The following is a 19,222-nucleotide window of genomic DNA, read 5'->3' as shown; positions in this document are numbered from 1 at the left end:
ATTGAGAGACTGAGACAAACGGAGAAACAGGGACAGACAGAGTGAGTCAGACTGAGAGAGACAAAGACTCAGACATACAAACACATACACAGCTCTGTGGAGAGAGAGAGAGAGGCAGAGACCGAGCGACACAGATAGATTTCACAATTTCATTTCATTATCGGTTCAGAGTGACACATATTTACAGAAAATTGTTGATTCAACCGATGAAAATCGGACATCACTGATCAGAATGGGAGGAAATCTGTGTTAAAATAAATAGAAACCAGGAGTGGGGAAGAACCCACGGTGGAAACCCTTTGAAGTTTAAGGCCAACGACATAACCACTCGGTTATCCTGGCCCTGTGAGAGCTTGGATTCTGTCTCTGTGACAAACTGGGCTTCAACCCCAACCCCACATACAAACACATGCACATTGTCTTTTAGTGAGCATTTACGAACATTTTTAGTAATATTTACACGAGGGCAACACTCCTACTCTGTTTCGAGTAATGCTCTGGGACCTTTCATATCCACCCGAGGGTGCAGACGGAGCTTCAATTTAACATTTCATCCGAAAGTCAACAGCTTCAACATTGCAAAATTCCCCAAGTGCTGCACTTGAGTGTTAGCCAAGATGATATGCTCAAGTCCAAGGAGTGCGACTTGAACACACAAACTCCTGATTCAGTCGAGAATGCTGCCACTGAACCAAAGCCGATACAAAAGTCCACAACCGTATTATTTTCCCCAAGTCTTTTTTATAAGTTCCAGGACATACCAAATTCATGGTGATGATTTCCACAGACAGTTGCACATACACAGAGACAAAAATAGAGATAGACAGACACAGAGACACACATAACCAAAAATTTACACGCACCAACGGGCATGCACAGCTGCCTTAGACATCTCGAGGGAGAGACAGGCTGAATCACTGTCGCAACTTTGACTGATTGTTGCGATTTTTTAATCGGATGTATCGTGAATATTGCAGATTAATAAAAATGAGAACAAATGTCAGTGTTGAAAGTTGTGGGACGTTATTCCAATTATCACATGATCAGTTTGGTCGAGAACTGGTTAAATTGTGAAATGGAATGAAAAATGCTGAGAATCGTAGTAGGCAGGATTCGAACCTGCACGGGAAAATCCCAATGGTTTCTAGTCCATCGCCTTAACCACTCGGCCACGACGACTGTGTCGCTGGCTTTTTAAACGTTACTCAGAAAAAACTCAGTCATCCATCTCTGTGCAGCAGACGGCCAAAGAATCCTGAAAAGGTCTCCGTCAGCTAAAAATCTGGAAGAGGCAAACTCCTCTCCCTGTATTTTCACAGTTCGGATTTCGCTCTGGAATTTTTAATATGTATCTACCAAGAAACAGAAGTAAAAATCAACATTTTGAAACATCTGCCTCCCCGTTGGGGAATTGAACCCCGGTCTCCCGCGTGACAGGCGGGGATACTCACCACTATACTAACGAGGAACTGACGGAAAGCTGCTCTGTCGGAGCAGGAATCGAGCTGTGAACAGAACTGGACACCATGAGAAGTCGACAGACACATTGAGAGACAGAGACAAACCGACAAACAGGGAGAGACAGACACCGAGATAGAGACAACGAGAGACAGAAAGTGTGAGACTGAGAAGGAGAGGCAGATTGGGTGAGAAAAAGACGCAAACACATACAGAGACAGAGATTTGTGTGTTTGATCTATTAAGAGAGAAAGGGAAAGAGTGAGAGAAAGACAATGATAAAGACAGTGACAAGGAGAGAGACAGATAGAGAGAAAGAGATAGAGACTAAAACAGAAAATGATGGAAATACTTCTCAGGTTAGAGGCAGGGACTAACAGAGACAGGCAAAGAAATGGACAGACCGAAATGATGGGAAAGGGAGAGCCAGTCAGACAAAGAATCTGAGAGAATCCCATTGGAACAGACGTGGGCACCGTGAGAAAGAGACAGATTGAGAGACTGAGACAAACGGAGAAACAGGGACAGACAGAGTGAGTCAGACTGAGAGAGACAAAGACTCAGACATACAAACACATACACAGCTCTGTGGAGAGAGAGAGAGAGGCAGAGACCGAGCGACACAGATACATTTCACAATTTCATTTCATTATCGGTTCAGAGTGACACATATTTACAGAAAATTGTTGATTCAACCGATGAAAATCGGACATCACTGATCAGAATGGGAGGAAATCTGTGTTAAAATAAATAGAAACCAGGAGTGGGGAAGAACCCACGGTGGAAACCCTTTGAAGTTTAAGGCCAACGACATAACCACTCGGTTATCCTGGCCCTGTGAGAGCTTGCATTTTCTCTCTGTGACAAACTGGGCTTCAACCCCAACCCCACATACAAACAAATGCACATTGTCTTTTAGTGAGCATTTACGAACATTTTTAGTAATATTTACACGAGGGCAACACTCCTACTCTATTTCGAGTAATGCTCTGGGACCTTTCATATCCACCCGAGGGTGCAGACGGAGCTTCAATTTAACATTTCATCCGAAAGTCAACAGCTTCAACATTGCAAAATTCTCCAAGTGCTGCACTTGAGTGTTAGCCAAGATGATATGCTCAAGTCCAAGGAGTGCGACTTGAACACACAAACTCCTGATTCAGTCGAGAATGCTGCCACTGAACCAAAGCCGATACAAAAGTCCACAACCGTATTATTTTCCCCAAGTCTTTTTTATAAGTTCCAGGACATACCAAATTCATGGTGATGATTTCCACAGACAGTTGCACATACACAGAGACAAAAATAGAGATAGACAGACACAGAGACACACATAACCAAAAATTTACACGCACCAACGGGCATGCACAGCTGCCTTAGACATCTCGAGGGATAGACAGGCTGAATCACTGTCGCAACTTTGACTGATTGTTGCGATTTTTTAATCGGATGTATCGTGAATATTGCAGATTAATAAAAACGAGAACAAATGTCAGTGTTGAAAGGTGTGGGACGTTATTCCAATTATCACATGATCAGTTTGTTCGAGAACTGGTTAAATTGTGAAATGGAATGAAAAATGCTGAGAATCGTAGTCGGCAGAAATCGAACCTGCGCGGGAAAATCCCAATGGATTTCGATTCCATCGCCTTAACCACTCGGCCACGACTACTGTGTCGCTGGCTTTTTAAACGTTACTCAGAAAAAACTCAGTCATCCATCTCTGTGCAGCAGACGGCCAAAGAATCCTGAAAAAGTCTCCGTTAGCTAAAAATCTGGAAGAGGCAAACTCCTCGACCTGTATTTTCACAGTTCAATTTCGCTCTGGAATTTTTAATATGTATCTACCAAGAAACAGAAGTAAAAATCAACATTTTGAAACATCTGACTCCCCGTCGGGGAATTGAACCCCGGTCTCGCGCGTGACAGGCGGGGATACTCACCACTATATTAACGAGGAACTGACAGATAGCTGCTCTGTCGGAGCAGGAATCGAGCTGTGAACAGAACAGGACACCATGAGAAGTCGACAGACACATTGAGAGACAGAGACAAACCGACAAACAGGGAGAGACAGACACCGAGATAGAGACAACGAGAGACAGAAAGTGTGAGACTGAGAAGGAGAGGCAGATTGGGTGAGAAAAAGACTCAAACACATACAGAGACAGAGATTTGTGTGTTTGATCTATTAAGAGAGAAAGGGAAAGAGTGAGAGAAAGACAATGATAAAGACAGTGACAAGGAGAGAGACAGATAGAGAGAAAGAGATAGAGACTAAAACAGAAAATGATGGAAATACTTCTCAGGTTAGAGGCAGGGACTAACAGAGACAGGCAAAGAAATGGACAGACCGAAATGATGGGAAAGAGAGAGCCAGTCAGACAAAGAATCTGAGAGAATCCCATTGGAACAGACGTGGGCACCGTGAGAAAGAGACAGATTGAGAGACTGAGACAAACGGAGAAACAGGGACAGACAGAGTGAGTCAGACTGAGAGAGACAAAGACTCAGACAGACAAACACATACACAGCTCTGTGGAGAGAGAGAGAGAGGCAGAGACCGAGCGACACAGATAGATTTCACAATTTCATTTCATTATCGGTTCAGAGTGACACATATTTACAGAAAATTGTTGATTCAACCGATGAAAATCGGACATCACTGATCAGAATGGGAGGAAATCTGTGTTAAAATAAATAGAAACCAGGAGTGGGGAAGAACCCACGGTGGAAACCCTTTGAAGTTTAAGGCCAACGACATAACCACTCGGTTATCCTGGCCCTGTGAGAGCTTGGATTCTGTCTCTGTGACAAACTGGGCTTCAACCCCAACCCCACATACAAACACATGCACATTGTCTTTTAGTGAGCATTTACGAACATTTTTAGTAATATTTACACGAGGGCAACACTCCTACTCTGTTTCGAGTAATGCTCTGGGACCTTTTATATCCACCCGAGGGTGCAGACGGAGGTTCAATTTAACATTTCATCCGAAAGTCAACAGCTTCAACATTGCAAAATTCCCCAAGTGCTGCACTTGAGTGTTAGCCAAGATGATATGCTCAAGTCCAAGGAGTGCGACTTGAACACACAAACTCCTGATTCAGTCGAGAATGCTGCCACTGAACCAAAGCCGATACAAAAGTTCACAACCGTATTATTTTCCCCAAGTCTTTTTTATAAGTTCCAGGACATACCAAATTCATGGTGATGATTTCCACAGACAGTTGCACATACACAGAGACAAAAATAGAGATAGACAGACACAGAGACACACATAACCAAAAATTTACACGCACCAACGGGCATGCACAGCTGCCTTAGACATCTCGAGGGAGAGACAGGCTGAATCACTGTCGCAACTTTGACTGATTGTTGCGATTTTTTAATCGGATGTATCGTGAATATTGCAGATTAATAAAAATGAGAACAAATGTCAGTGTTGAAAGGTGTGGGACGTTATTCCAATTATCACATGATCAGTTTGGTCGAGAACTGGTTAAATTGTGAAATGGAATGAAAAATGCTGAGAATCGTAGTCGGCAGAATTCGAACCTGCGCGGGAAAATCCCAATGGATTTCGATTCCATCGCCTTAACCACTCGGCCACGACTACTGTGTCGCTGGCTTTTTAAACGTTACTCAGAAAAAACTCAGTCATCCATCTCTGTGCAGCAGACGGCCAAAGAATCCTGAAAAAGTCTCCGTTAGCTAAAAATCTGGAAGAGGCAAACTCCTCGACCTGTATTTTCACAGTTCGATTTCGCTCTGGAATTTTTAATATGTATCTACCAAGAAACAGAAGTAAAAATCAACATTTTGAAACATCTGACTCCCCGTCGGGGAATTGAACCCCGGTCTCCCGCGTGACAGGCGGGGATACTCACCAATATATTAACGAGGAACTGACGGATAGCTACTCTGTCGGAGCAGGAATCGAGCTGTGAACAGAACAGGACACCATGAGAAGTCGACAGACACATTGAGAGACAGAGACAAACCGACAAACAGGGAGAGACAGACACCGAGATAGAGACAACGAGAGACAGAAAGTGTGAGACTGAGAAGGAGAGGCAGATTGGGTGAGAAAAAGACTCAAACACATACAGAGACAGAGATTTGTGTGTTTGATCTATTAAGAGAGAAAGGGAAAGAGTGAGAGAAAGACAATGATAAAGACAGTGACAAGGAGAGAGACAGATAGAGAGAAAGAGATAGAGACTAAAACAGAAAATGATGGAAATACTTCTCAGGTTAGAGGCAGGGACTAACAGAGACAGGCAAAGAAATGGACAGACCGAAATGATGGGAAAGAGAGAGCCAGTCAGACAAAGAATCTGAGAGAATCCCATTGGAACAGACGTGGGCACCGTGAGAAAGAGACAGATTGAGAGACTGAGACAAACGGAGAAACAGGGACAGACAGAGTGAGTCAGACTGAGAGAGACAAAGACTCAGACATACAAACACATACACAGCTCTGTGGAGAGAGAGAGAGAGGCAGAGACCGAGCGACACAGATAGATTTCACAATTTCATTTCATTATCGGTTCAGAGTGACACATATTTACAGAAAATTGTTGATTCAACCGATGAAAATCGGACATCACTGATCAGAATGGGAGGAAATCTGTGTTAAAATAAATAGAAACCAGGAGTGGGGAAGAACCCACGGTGGAAACCCTTTGAAGTTTAAGGCCAACGACATAACCACTCGGTTATCCTGGCCCTGTGAGAGCTTGGATTCTGTCTCTGTGACAAACTGGGCTTCAACCACAACCCCACATACAAACACATGCACATTGTCTTTTAGTGAGCATTTACGAACATTTTTAGTAATATTTACACGAGGGCAACACTCCTACTCTGTTTCGAGTAATGCTCTGGGACCTTTCATATCCACCCGAGGGTGCAGACGGAGCTTCAATTTAACATTTCATCCGAAAGTCAACAGCTTCAACATTGCAAAATTCCCCAAGTGCTGCACTTGAGTGTTAGCCAAGATGATATGCTCAAGTCCAAGGAGTGCGACTTGAACACACAAACTCCTGATTCAGTCGAGAATGCTGCCACTGAACCAAAGCCGATACAAAAGTCCACAACCGTATTATTTTCCCCAAGTCTTTTTTATAAGTTCCAGGACATACCAAATTCATGGTGATGATTTCCACAGACAGTTGCACATACACAGAGACAAAAATAGAGATAGACAGACACAGAGACACACATAACCAAAAATTTACACGCACCAACGGGCATGCACAGCTGCCTTAGACATCTCGAGGGAGAGACAGGCTGAATCACTGTCGCAACTTTGACTGATTGTTGCGATTTTTTAATCGGATGTATCGTGAATATTGCAGATTAATAAAAATGAGAACAAATGTCAGTGTTGAAAGTTGTGGGACGTTATTCCAATTATCACATGATCAGTTTGGTCGAGAACTGGTTAAATTGTGAAATGGAATGAAAAATGCTGAGAATCGTAGTAGGCAGGATTCGAACCTGCGCGGGAAAATCCCAATGGTTTCTAGTCCATCGCCTTAACCACTCGGCCACGACGACTGTGTCGCTGGCTTTTTAAACGTTACTCAGAAAAAACTCAGTCATCCATCTCTGTGCAGCAGACGGCCAAAGAATCCTGAAAAGGTCTCCGTCAGCTAAAAATCTGGAAGAGGCAAACTCCTCTCCCTGTATTTTCACAGTTCGGATTTCGCTCTGGAATTTTTAATATGTATCTACCAAGAAACAGAAGTAAAAATCAACATTTTGAAACATCTGCCTCCCCGTCGGGGAATTGAACCCCGGTCTCCCGCGTGACAGGCGGGGATACTCACCACTATACTAACGAGGAACTGACGGAAAGCTGCTCTGTCGGAGCAGGAATCGAGCTGTGAACAGAACTGGACACCATGAGAAGTCGACAGACACATTGAGAGACAGAGACAAACCGACAAACAGGGAGAGACAGACACCGAGATAGAGACAACGAGAGACAGAAAGTGTGAGACTGAGAAGGAGAGGCAGATTGGGTGAGAAAAAGACTCAAACACATACAGAGACAGAGATTTGTGTGTTTGATCTATTAAGAGAGAAAGGGAAAGAGTGAGAGAAAGACAATGATAAAGACAGTGACAAGGAGAGAGACAGATAGAGAGAAAGAGATAGAGACTAAAACAGAAAATGATGGAAATACTTCTCAGGTTAGAGGCAGGGACTAACAGAGACAGGCAAAGAAATGGACAGACCGAAATGATGGGAAAGAGAGAGCCAGTCAGACAAAGGATCTGAGAGAATCCCATTGGAACAGACGTGGGCACCGTGAGAAAGAGACAGATTGAGAGACTGAGACAAACGGAGAAACAGGGACAGACAGAGTGAGTCAGACTGAGAGAGACAAAGACTCAGACATACAAACACATACACAGCTCTGTGGAGAGAGAGAGAGAGGCAGAGACCGAGCGACACAGATACATTCACAATTTCATTTCATTATCGGTTCAGAGTGACACATTTTTACAGAAAATTGTTGATTCAACCGATGAAAATCGGACATCACTGATCAGAATGGGAGGAAATCTGTGTTAAAATAAATAGAAACCAGGAGTGGGGAAGAACCCACGGTGGAAACCCTTTGAAGTTTAAGGCCAACGACATAACCACTCGGTTATCCTGGCCCTGTGAGAGCTTGGATTCTGTCTCTGTGACAAACTGGGCTTCAACCCCAACCCCACATACAAACACATGCACATTGTCTTTTAGTGAGCATTTACGAACATTTTTAGTAATATTTACACGAGGGCAACACTCCTACTCTGTTTCGAGTAATGCTCTGGGACCTTTCATATCCACCCGAGGGTGCAGACGGAGCTTCAATTTAACATTTCATCCGAAAGTCAACAGCTTCAACATTGCAAAATTCCCCAAGTGCTGCACTTGAGTGTTAGCCAAGATGATATGCTCAAGTCCAAGGAGTGCGACTTGAACACACAAACTCCTGATTCAGTCGAGAATGCTTCCACTGAACCAAAGCCGATACAAAAGTTCACAACCGTATTATTTTCCCCAAGTCTTTTTTATAAGTTCCAGGACATACCAAATTCATGGTGATGATTTCCACAGACAGTTGCACATACACAGAGACAAAAATAGAGATAGACAGACACAGAGACACACATAACCAAAAATTTACACGCACCAACGGGCATGCACAGCTGCCTTAGACATCTCGAGGGATAGACAGGCTGAATCAGTGTCGCAACTTTGACTGATTGTTGCGATTTTTTAATCGGATGTATCGTGAATATTGCAGATTAATAAAAATGAGACCAAATGTCAGTGTTGAAAGGTGTGGGACGTTATTCCAATTATCACATGATCAGTTTGGTCGAGAACTGGTTAAATTGTGAAATGGAATGAAGAATGCTGAGAATCGTAGTCGGCAGGATTCGAACCTGCGCGGGAAAATTCCAATGGATTTCTAGTCCATCGTCTTAACCACTCGGCCACGACTACTGTGTCGCTGGCTTTTTAAACGTTACTCAGAAAAAACTCAGTCATCCATCTCTGTGCAGCAGACGGCAAAGAATCCTGAAAAAGTCACCGTTTGCTAAAAATCTGGAAGAGGCAAACTCCTCTACCTGTATTTTCACAGTTCGATTTCGCTCTGGAATTTTTAATATGTATCTACCAAGAAACAGAAGTAAAAATCAACATTTTGAAACAACTGCCTCCCCGTCGGGGAATTGAACTCCGGTCTCCCGCGTGACAGGCAGGGATACTCACCACTACACTAACGAGGAACTGACGGATAGATGCACTGTCGGAGCAGGAATCGATCTGTGAACAGAACTGGACACTATGAGAAGTCGACAGACACATTGAGAGACAGAGACAAACCGACAAACAGGGAGAGACAGACAGCGAGATAGAGACAACGAGAGACAGAAAGTGTGAGACTGAGAAGGAGAGGCAGATTGGTTGAGAAAAAGACGCAAACACATACAGAGACAGAGATTTGTGTGTTTGATCTATTAAGAGAGAAAGGGAAAGAGTGAGAGAAAGACAATGATAAAGACAGTGACAAGGAGAGAGACAGATAGAGAGAAAGAGATAGAGACTAAAACAGAAAATGATGGAAATGATTCTCAGGTTAGAGGCAGGGACTAACAGAGACAGGCAAAGAAATGGACACACCGAAATGATGGGAAAGAGAGAGCCAGTCAGACAAAGAATCTGAGAGAATCCCATTGGAACAGACGTGGGCACCGTGAGAAAGAGACAGATTGAGAGACTGAGACAAACGGAGAAACAGGGACAGACAGAGTGAGTCAGACTGAGAGAGACAAAGACTCAGACATACAAACACATACACAGCTCTGTGGAGAGAGAGAGAGAGGCAGAGACCGAGCGACACAGATAGATTTCACAATTTCATTTCATTATCGGTTCAGAGTGACACATATTTACAGAAAATTGTTGATTCAACCGATGAAAATCGGACATCACTGATCAGAATGGGAGGAAATCTGTGTTAAAATAAATAGAAACCAGGAGTGGGGAAGAACCCACGGTGGAAACCCTTTGAAGTTTAAGGCCAACGACATAGCCACTCGTTTATCCTGGCCCTGTGAGAGCTTGGATTCTGTCTCTGTGACAAACTGGGCTTCAACCCCAACCCCACATACAAACACATGCACATTGTCTTTTAGTGAGCATTTACGAACATTTTTAGTAATATTTACACGAGGGCAACACTCCTACTCTGTTTCGAGTAATGCTCTGGGACCTTTCATATCCACCCGAGGGTGCAGACGGAGCTTCAATTTAACATTTCATCCGAAAGTCAACAGCTTCAACATTGCAAAATTCCCCAAGTGCTGCACTTGAGTGTTAGCCAAGATGATATGCTCAAGTCCAAGGAGTGCGACTTGAACACACAAACTCCTGATTCAGTCGAGAATGCCGCCACTGAACCAAAGCCGATACAAAAGTCCACAACCGTATTATTTTCCCCAAGTCTTTTTTATAAGTTCCAGGACATACCAAATTCATGGTGATGATTTCCACAGACAGTTGCACATACACAGAGACAAAAATAGAGATAGACAGACACAGAGACACACATAACCAAAAATTTACACGCACCAACGGGCATGCACAGCTGCCTTAGACATCTCGAGGGAGAGACAGGCTGAATCACTGTCGCAACTTTGACTGATTGTTGCGATTTTTTAATCGGATGTATCGTGAATATTGCAGATTAATAAAAATGAGAACAAATGTCAGTGTTGAAAGGTGTGGGACGTTATTCCAATTATCACATGATCAGTTTGGTCGAGAACTGGTTAAATTGTGAAATGGAATGAAAAATGCTGAGAATCGTAGTCGGCAGGATTCGAACCTGCGCGGGAAAATCCCAATGGATTTCTAGTCCATCGCCTTAACCACTCGGCCACGACTACTGTGTCGCTGGCTTTTTAAACGTTACTCAGAAAAAACTCAGTCATCCATCTCTGTGCAGCAGACGGCCAAAGAATCCTGAAAAGGTCTCCGTCAGCTAAAAATCTGGAAGAGGCAAACTCCTCTCCCTGTATTTTCACAGTTCGGATTTCGCTCTGGAATTTTTAATATGTATCTACCAAGAAACAGAAGTAAAAATCAACATTTTGAAGCATCTGCCTCCCCGTCGGGGAATTGAACCCCGGTCTCCCGCGTGACAGGCGGGGATACTCACCACTATACTAACGAGGAACTGACGGAAAGCTGCTCTGTCGGAGCAGGAATCGAGCTGTGAACAGAACTGGACACCATGAGAAGTCGACAGACACATTGAGAGACAGAGACAAACCGACAAACAGGGAGAGACAGACACCGAGATAGAGACAACGAGAGACAGAAAGTGTGAGACTGAGAAGGAGAGGCAGATTGGGTGAGAAAAAGACGCAAACACATACAGAGACAGAGATTTGTGTGTTTGATCTATTAAGAGAGAAAGGGAAAGAGTGAGAGAAAGACAATGATAAAGACAGTGACAAGGAGAGAGACAGATAGAGAGAAAGAGATAGAGACTAAAACAGAAAATGATGGAAATACTTCTCAGGTTAGAGGCAGGGACTAACAGAGACAGGCAAAGAAATGGACAGACCGAAATGATGGGAAAGAGAGAGCCAGTCAGACAAAGAATCTGAGAGAATCCCATTGGAACAGACGTGGGCACCGTGAGAAAGAGACAGATTGAGAGACTGAGACAAACGGAGAAACAGGGACAGACAGAGTGAGTCAGACTGAGAGAGACAAAGACTCAGACATACAAACACATACACAGCTCTGTGGAGAGAGAGAGAGAGGCAGAGACCGAGCGACACAGATAGATTTCACAATTTAATTTCATTATCGGTTCAGAGTGACACATATTTACAGAAAATTGTTGATTCAACCGATGAAAATCGGACATCACTGATCAGAATGGGAGGAAATCTGTGTTAAAATAAATAGAAACCAGGTGTTGTGAAGAACCCACGGTGGAAACCCTTTGAAGTTTAAGGCCAACGACATAACCACTCGGTTATCCTGGCACTGTGAGTGCTTGCATTCTCTCTCTGTGACAAACTGGGCTTCAACCCCAACCCCACATACAAACAAATGCACATTGTCTTTTAGTGAGCATTTACGAACATTTTTAGTAATATTTACACGAGGGCAACACTCCTACTCTATTTCGAGTAATGCTCTGGGACCTTTCATATCCACCCGAGGGTGCAGACGGAGCTTCAATTTAACATTTCATCCGAAAGTCAACAGCTTCAACATTGCAAAATTCCCCAAGTGCTGCACTTGAGTGTTAGCCAAGATGATATGCTCAAGTCCAAGGAGTGCGACTTGAACACACAAACTCCTGATTCAGTCGAGAATGCTGCCACTGAACCAAAGCCGATACAAAAGTCCACAACCGTATTATTTTCCCCAAGTCTTTTTTATAAGTTCCAGGACATACCAAATTCATGGTGATGATTTCCACAGACAGTTGCACATACACAGAGACAAAAATAGAGATAGACAGACACAGAGACACACATAACCAAAAATTTACACGCACCAACGGGCATGCACAGCTGCCTTAGACATCTCGAGGGAGAGACAGGCTGAATCACTGTCGCAACTTTGACTGATTGTTGCGATTTTTTAATCGGATGTATCGTGAATATTGCAGATTAATAAAAATGAGAACAAATGTCAGTGTTGAAAGTTGTGGGACGTTATTCCAATTATCACATGATCAGTTTGGTCGAGAACTGGTTAAATTGTGAAATGGAATGAAAAATGCTGAGAATCGTAGTCGGCAGGATTCGAACCTGCGCGGGAAAATCCCAATGGTTTCTAGTCCATCGCCTTAACCACTCGGCCACGACTACTGTGTCGCTGGCTTTTTAAACGTTACTCAGAAAAAACTCAGTCATCCATCTCTGTGCAGCAGACGGCCAACGAATCCTGAAAAGGTCTCCGTCAGCTAAAAATCTGGAAGAGGCAAACTCCTCTCCCTGTATTTTCACAGTTCGGATTTCGCTCTGGAATTTTTAATATGTATCTACCAAGAAACAGAAGTAAAAATCAACATTTTGAAACATCTGCCTCCCCGTCAGGGAATTGATCCCCGGTCTCCCGCGTGACAGGCGGGGATACTCACCACTATACTAACGAGGAACTGACGGAAAGCTGCTCTGTCGGAGCAGGAATCGAGCTGTGAACAGAACTGGACACCATGAGAAGTCGACAGACACATTGAGAGACAGAGACAAACCGACAAACAGGGAGAGACAGACACCGAGATAGAGACAACGAGAGACAGAAAGTGTGAGACTGAGAAGGAGAGGCAGATTTGGTGAGAAAAAGACTCAAACACATACAGAGACAGAGATTTGTGTGTTTGATCTATTAAGAGAGAAAGGGAAAGAGTGAGAGAAAGACAATGATAAAGACAGTGACAAGGAGAGAGACAGATAGAGAGAAAGAGATAGAGACTAAAACAGAAAATGATGGAAATACTTCTCAGGTTAGAGGCAGGGACTAACAGAGACAGGCAAAGAAATGGACAGACCGAAATGATGGGAAAGAGAGAGCCAGTCAGACAAAGAATCTGAGAGAATCCCATTGGAACAGACGTGGGCACCGTGAGAAAGAGACAGATTGAGAGACTGAGACAAACGGAGAAACAGGGAGAGACAGAGTGAGTCAGACTGAGAGAGACAAAGACTCAGACATACAAACACATACACAGCTCTGTGGAGAGAGAGAGAGAGGCAGAGACCGAGCGACACAGATAGATTTCACAATTCAATTTCATTATCGGTTCAGAGTGACACATATTTACAGAAAATTGTTGATTCAACCGATGAAAATCGGACATCACTGATCAGAATGGGAGGAAATCTGTGTTAAAATAAATAGAAACCAGGAGTTGTGAAGAACCCACGGTGGAAACCCTTTGAAGTTTAAGGCCAACGACATAATCACTCGGTTATCCTGGCCCTGTGAGAGCTTGCATTCTCTCTCTGTGACAAACTGGGCTTCAACCCCAACCCCACATACAAACAAATGCACATTGTCTTTTAGTGAGCATTTACGAACATTTTTAGTAATATTTACACGAGGGCAACACTCCTACTCTATTTCGAGTAATGCTCTGGGACCTTTCATATCCACCCGAGGGTGCAGACGGAGCTTCAATTTAACATTTCATCCGAAAGTCAACAGCTTCAACATTGCAAAATTCCCCAAGTGCTGCACTTGAGTATTAGCCAAGATGATATGCTCAAGTCCAAGGAGTGCGACTTGAACACACAAACTCCTGATTCAGTCGAGAATGCTGCCACTGAACCAAAGCCGATACAAAAGTCCACAACCGTATTATTTTCTCCAAGTCTTTTTTATAAGTTCCAGGACATACCAAATTCATGGTGATGATTTCCACAGACAGTTGCACATACACAGAGACAAAAATAGAGATAGACAGACACAGAGACACACATAACCAAAAATTTACACGCACCAACGGGCATGCACAGCTGCCTTAGACATCTCGAGGGAGAGACAGGCTGAATCACTGTCGCAACTTTGACTGATTGTTGCGATTTTTTAATCGGATGTATCGTGAATATTGCAGATTAATAAAAATGAGAACAAATGTCAGTGTTGAAAGTTGTGGGACGTTATTCCAATTATCACATGATCAGTTTAGTCGAGAACTGGTTAAATTGTGAAATGGAATGAAAAATGCTGAGAATCGTAGTCGGCAGGATTCGAACCTGCGCGGGAAAATCCCAATGGTTTCTAGTCCATCGCCTTAACCACTCGGCCACGACTACTGTGTCGCTGGCTTTTTAAACGTTACTCAGAAAAAACTCAGTCATCCATCTCTGTGCAGCAGACGGCCAAAGAATCCTGAAAAGGTCTCCGTCAGCTAAAAATCTGGAAGAGGCAAACTCCTCTCCCTGTATTTTCACAGTTCGGATTTCGCTCTGGAATTTTTAATATGTATCTACCAAGAAACAGAAGTAAAAATCAACATTTTGAAACATCTGCCTCCCCGTTGGGGAATTGAACCCCGGTCTCCCGCGTGACAGGCGGGGATACTCACCACTATACTAACGAGGAACTGACGGAAAGCTGCTCTGTCGGAGCAGGAATCGAGCTGTGAACAGAACTGGACACCATGAGAAGTCGACAGACACATTGAGAGACAGAGACAAACCGACAAACAGGGAGAGACAGACACCGAGATAGAGACAACGAGAGACAGAAAGTGTGAGACTGAGAAGGAGAGGCAGATTGGGTGAGAAAAAGACGCAAACACATACAGAGACAGAGATTTGTGTGTTTGATCTATTAAGAGAGAAAGGGAAAGAGTGAGAGAAAGACAATGATAAAGACAGTGACAAGGAGAGAGACAGATAGAGAGAAAGAGATAGAGACTAAAACAGAAAATGATGGAAATACTTCTCAGGTTAGAGGCAGGGACTAACAGAGACAGGCAAAGAAATGGACAGACCGAAATGATGGGAAAGAGAGAGCCAGTCAGACAAAGAATCTGAGAGAATCCCATTGGAACAGACGTGGGCACCGTGAGAAAGAGACAGATTGAGAGACTGAGACAAACGGAGAAACAGGGACAGACAGAGTGAGTCAGACTGAGAGAGACAAAGACTCAGACATACAAACACATACACAGCTCTGTGGAGAGAGAGAGAGAGGGAGAGACCGAGCGACACAGATACATTTCACAATTTCATTTCATTATCGGTTCAGAGTGACACATAGTTACAGAAAATTGTTGATTCAACCGATGAAAATCGGACATCACTGATCAGAATGGGAGGAAATCTGTGTTAAAATAAATAGAAACCAGGAGTGGGGAAGAACCCACGGTGGAAACCCTTTGAAGTTTAAGGCCAACGACATAACCACTCGGTTATCCTGGCCCTGTGAGAGCTTGCATTCTCTCTCTGTGACAAACTGGGCTTCAACCCCAACCCCACATACAAACAAATGCACATTGTCTTTTAGTGAGCATTTACGAACATTTTTAGTAATATTTACACGAGGGCAACACTCCTACTCTGTTTCGAGTAATGCTCTGGGACCTTTCATATCCACCCGAGGGTGCAGACGGAGCTTCAATTTAACATTTCATCCGAAAGTCAACAGCTTCAACATTGCAAAATTCCCCAAGTGCTGCACTTGAGTGTTAGCCAAGATGATATGCTCAAGTCCAAGGAGTGCGACTTGAACACACAAACTCCTGATTCAGTCGAGAATGCTGCCACTGAACCAAAGCCGATACAAAAGTCCACAACCGTATTATTTAACCCAAGTCTTTTTTATAAGTTCCAGGACATACCAAATTCATGGTGATGATTTCCACAGACAGTTGCACATACACAGAGACAATAATAGAGATAGACAGACACAGAGAAACACATAACCAAAAATTTACACGCACCAACGGGCATGCACAGCTGCCTTAGACATCTCGAGGGAGAGACAGGCTGAATCACTGTCGCAACTTTGACTGATTGTTGCGATTTTTTAATCGGATGTATCGTGAATATTGCAGATTAATAAAAATGAGAACAAATGTCAGTGTTGAAAGTTGTGGGACGTTATTCCAATTATCACATGATCAGTTTGGTCGAGAACTGGTTAAATTGTGAAATGGAATGAAAAATGCTGAGAATCGTAGTCGGCAAGATTCGAACCTGCGCGGGAAAATCCCAATGGTTTCTAGTCCATCGCCTTAACCACTCGGCCACGACTACTGTGTCGCTGGCTTTTTAAACGTTACTCAGAAAAAACTCAGTCATCCATCTCTGTGCAGCAGACGGCCAAAGAATCCTGAAAAGGTCTCCGTCAGCTAAAAATCTGGAAGAGGCAAACTCCTCTCCCTGTATTTTCACAGTTCGGATTTCGCTCTGGAATTTTTAATATGTATCTACCAAGAAACAGAAGTAAAAATCAACATTTTGAAACATCTGCCTCCCCGTCGGGGAATTGAACCCCGGTCTCCCACGTGACAGGCGGGGATACTCACCACTATACTAACGAGGAACTGATGGAAAGCTGCTCTGTCGGAGCAGGAATCGAGCTGTGAACAGAACTGGACACCATGAGAAGTCGACAGACACATTGAGAGACAGAGACAAACCGACAAACAGGGAGAGACAGACACCGAGATAGAGACAACGAGAGACAGAAAGTGTGAGATTGAGAAGGAGAGGCAGATTGGGTGAGAAAAAGACGCAAACACATACAGAGACAGAGATTTGTGTGTTTGATCTATTAAGAGAGAAAGGGAAAGAGTGAGAGAAAGACAATGATAAAGACAGTGACAAGGAGAGAGACAGATAGAGAGAAAGAGATAGAGACTAAAACAGAAAATGATGGAAATACTTCTCAGGTTAGAGGCAGGGACTAACAGAGACAGGCAAAGAAATGGACAGACCGAAATGATGGGAAAGAGAGAGCCAGTCAGACAAAGAATCTGAGAGAATCCCATTGGAATAGACGTGGGCACCGTGAGAAAGAGACTGAGACAAACGGAGAAACAGGGACAGACAGAGTGAGTCAGACTGAGAGAGACAAAGACTCAGACATACAAACACATACACAGCTCTGTGGAGAGAGAGAGAGAGGCAGAGACCGAGCGACACAGATACATTTCACAATTTCATTTCATTATCGGTTCCAAGTGACACATATTTACAGAAAATTGTTGATTCAACCGATGAAAATCGGACATCACTGATCAGAATGGGAGGAAATCTGTGTTAAAATAAATAGAAACCAGGAGTGGGGAAGAACCCACGGTGGAAACCCTTTGAAGTTTAAGGCCAACGACATAACCACTCGGTTATCCTGGCCCTGTGAGAGCTTGCATTCTCTCTCTGTGACAAACTGGGCTTCAACCCCAACCCCACATACAAACACATGCACATTGTCTTTTAGTGAGCATTTACGAACATTTTTAGTAATATTTACACGAGGGCAACACTCCTACTCTATTTCGAGTAATGCTCTGGGACCTTTCATATCCACCCGAGGGTGCAGACGGAGCTTCAATTTAACATTTCATCCGAAAGTCAACAGCTTCAACATTGCAAAATTCCACAAGTGCTGCACTTGAGTGTTAGCCAAGATGATATGCTCAAGTCCAAGGAGTGCGACTTGAACACACAAACTCCTGATTCAGTCGAGAATGCTGCCACTGAACCAAAGCCGATACAAAAGTTCACAACCGTATTATTTTCCCCAAGTCTTTTTTATAAGTTCCAGGACATACCAAATTCATGGTGATGATTTCCACAGACAGTTGCACATACACAGAGACAAAAATAGAGATAGACAGACACAGAGACACACATAACCAAAAATTTACACGCACCAACGGGCATGCACAGCTGCCTTAGACATCTCGAGGGATAGACAGGCTGAATCACTGTCGCAACTTTGACTGATTGTTGCGATTTTTTAATCGGATGTATCGTGAATATTGCAGATTAATAAAAATGAGAACAAATGTCAGTGTTGAAAGGTGTGGGACGTTATTCCAATTATCACATGATCAGTTTGTTCGAGAACTGGTTAAATTGTGAAATGGAATGAAAAATGCTGAGAATCGTAGTCGGCAGAATTCGAACCTGCGCGGCAGAATCCCAATGGATTTCGATTCCATCGCCTTAACCACTCGGCCACGACTACTGTGTCGCTGGCTTTTTAAACGTTACTCAGAAAAAACTCAGTCTTCCATCTCTGTGCAGCAGACGGCCAAAGAATCCTGAAAAAGTCTCTGTTAGCTAAAAATCTGGAAGAGGCAAACTCCTCGACCTGTATTTTCACAGTTCGATTTCGCTCTGGAATTTTTAATATGTATCTACCAAGAAACAGAAGTAAAAATCAACATTTTGAAACATCTGACTCCCCGTCGGGGAATTGAACCCGGGTCCCCCGCGTGACAGGCGGGGATACTCACCACTATATTAACGAGGAACTGACGGATAGCTGCTCTGTCGGAGCAGGAATCGAGCTGTGAACAGAACAGGACACCATGAGAAGTCGACAGACACATTGAGAGACGGAGACAAACCGACAAACAGGGAGAGACAGACACCGAGATAGAGACAACGAGAGACAGAAAGTGTGAGACTGAGAAGGAGAGGCAGATTGGGTGAGAAAAAGACTCAAACACATACAGAGACAGAGATTT

At 43.6% G+C, this 19,222-nt stretch overlaps 10 non-coding genes across 10 annotated transcripts; all 10 read right to left on the bottom strand.

Annotated features, from left to right (window-relative positions):
• Positions 1-1,396: 1,396 nt before the first annotated feature.
• Positions 1,397-1,468, bottom strand: trnad-guc (transfer RNA aspartic acid (anticodon GUC)). Its single transcript has one exon. It is a non-coding gene; the product is annotated as a tRNA-Asp (tRNA).
• Positions 1,469-3,048: 1,580 nt separating this feature from the next.
• trnas-cga (transfer RNA serine (anticodon CGA)) lies at positions 3,049-3,130 on the bottom strand. The gene has a single exon. It is a non-coding gene; the product is annotated as a tRNA-Ser (tRNA).
• A 1,868-nt stretch (positions 3,131-4,998) lies between these two features.
• trnas-cga (transfer RNA serine (anticodon CGA)) lies at positions 4,999-5,080 on the bottom strand. Its single transcript has one exon. It is a non-coding gene; the product is annotated as a tRNA-Ser (tRNA).
• Positions 5,081-7,246: 2,166 nt separating this feature from the next.
• On the bottom strand, positions 7,247-7,318 carry trnad-guc (transfer RNA aspartic acid (anticodon GUC)). Its single transcript has one exon. It is a non-coding gene; the product is annotated as a tRNA-Asp (tRNA).
• Positions 7,319-10,846: 3,528 nt separating this feature from the next.
• On the bottom strand, positions 10,847-10,928 carry trnas-aga (transfer RNA serine (anticodon AGA)). Its single transcript has one exon. It is a non-coding gene; the product is annotated as a tRNA-Ser (tRNA).
• Positions 10,929-11,145: 217 nt separating this feature from the next.
• Positions 11,146-11,217, bottom strand: trnad-guc (transfer RNA aspartic acid (anticodon GUC)). Its single transcript has one exon. It is a non-coding gene; the product is annotated as a tRNA-Asp (tRNA).
• A 1,878-nt stretch (positions 11,218-13,095) lies between these two features.
• On the bottom strand, positions 13,096-13,167 carry trnad-guc (transfer RNA aspartic acid (anticodon GUC)). The gene has a single exon. It is a non-coding gene; the product is annotated as a tRNA-Asp (tRNA).
• Positions 13,168-15,045: 1,878 nt separating this feature from the next.
• On the bottom strand, positions 15,046-15,117 carry trnad-guc (transfer RNA aspartic acid (anticodon GUC)). Its single transcript has one exon. It is a non-coding gene; the product is annotated as a tRNA-Asp (tRNA).
• A 1,878-nt stretch (positions 15,118-16,995) lies between these two features.
• trnad-guc (transfer RNA aspartic acid (anticodon GUC)) lies at positions 16,996-17,067 on the bottom strand. Its single transcript has one exon. It is a non-coding gene; the product is annotated as a tRNA-Asp (tRNA).
• A 1,568-nt stretch (positions 17,068-18,635) lies between these two features.
• On the bottom strand, positions 18,636-18,717 carry trnas-cga (transfer RNA serine (anticodon CGA)). The gene has a single exon. It is a non-coding gene; the product is annotated as a tRNA-Ser (tRNA).
• Positions 18,718-19,222: the final 505 nt, after the last annotated feature.

Source organism: Pristiophorus japonicus, chromosome 23 (assembly GCF_044704955.1).
Source record: "Pristiophorus japonicus isolate sPriJap1 chromosome 23, sPriJap1.hap1, whole genome shotgun sequence".
NCBI lineage: Eukaryota > Metazoa > Chordata > Chondrichthyes > Pristiophoridae > Pristiophorus > Pristiophorus japonicus.
The sequence above is the reverse complement of the archived record's forward strand: the minus strand, read 5'-3'. Positions and strand labels throughout refer to the sequence as shown.